Here is a 1,410-nt window from a genome sequence, read left to right as displayed (position 1 = left end):
AACTCCTTTGTGTTTGGAAGCAGGGGGTGGGGGTGGGGGGAGGACCAGGGAGGATGATTCAACCACTAGATGTCGCTGAAAACAACTAATCCTACACACTGTGCCTTTAAGCCTGAAGTCTGTGATTTTGACACAATTTTGAACAGATTTTTACAAAGACCAAATATTTCCCACTAAATTGGTCATGTGACCAGGACATAAGGATTAATCGTTAAATTAATCGTTATTGGCAAAATACCACAATTAATCGTGATTAATTTTTTGGCAATATTTCCCAACTCTAGTGTGTACATGATAAAAAAAAAACATGAAATACAGGAAATTAGCCTCTACACGCACAAAAGTTAATCAAACTAATCATGTCTTGGACAAACTCCTGCTAGTACAAAACACAAAACTACCACTTATTATTTATTTATTTATTTACTGTTATTTTACCAGGCAAATCCCATTGAGATCTCAGATCTCTTTTTCAAGGGCGGCCTGGGCCTGAAGGCAACCTATTGTACATGTTTTTGTGTTGTGGGGGAAACCGGAGTACCCGGAGAAAACCCACGCAAGCACGATGAGAACATGCAAACTCCACTTAGTGACTGTAGAGTAGAGGTTCTCAAACTGGGGTCCAAGGACCCCCAGGGGTCCACAAGCGGTATCTTGGGGGTCCTCAAATAAATTTCACAAAATTGTTAATCTGGTTTATATTTCAAAAAGCCATGGGGAACAATGAAATAATAAAACAAACATAATAAACTAAATAAAAAACATATTCCCATGGCATGTAGGGGTTGAAATGATGAACCTGCATGAAATGTAAATTATATTTTAAAACAACATGGGCTTTATGAGGGAGTCCCTAGAATTTTTTTGTCCTTGTAAGGGGTCCCCAGACCTAAAAAATTTGAGTTTCTCTGCTGTAGAGACCCCCTTCTCCAGAGGACTGGGTAATATAAGTTTCCCAATTAAGATGTATAAAATAATGTGATGTTATGAGATGTTGCATAAGTTTGAGTGGATATAATAAAAGCACAGATTGATTGTCTAAAGTGACAGATGACCTGCAGTTTCACATGTTTTAGGGATGAGTTGCAGAGTTTTATGGCCACTGGTACCTCTCTACATTTTGGTGGAAAGAATCTTGCACAGATCGTGTTTTTGTAACTCATTTATTGTAGAGAGGGTGGGAACCATCCTGGATTCCCTGCAGCTTTAACACATCTTTTCTGACAGTAACTCACCCAAAATGACTCCATCATCACTGTTATTTGTTAAAGGGATCCCCAATTAGTTGTAACATTAGACTTTATTTGATAAACATATATTTTAACTGTAAAATAAAGACTGTAAAATACTGTAGGATGTTTAGTTTTGTAAATTTTTTAAAAATATATTTTAACACGGACGGAGCCATTT

The sequence above is a fragment of the Austrofundulus limnaeus genome, unplaced genomic scaffold (genome assembly GCF_001266775.1).
Source record: "Austrofundulus limnaeus strain Quisiro unplaced genomic scaffold, Austrofundulus_limnaeus-1.0 Scaffold465, whole genome shotgun sequence".
Taxonomy (NCBI): domain Eukaryota; kingdom Metazoa; phylum Chordata; class Actinopteri; order Cyprinodontiformes; family Rivulidae; genus Austrofundulus; species Austrofundulus limnaeus.
Note: the sequence above shows the minus strand (reverse complement) of the source record.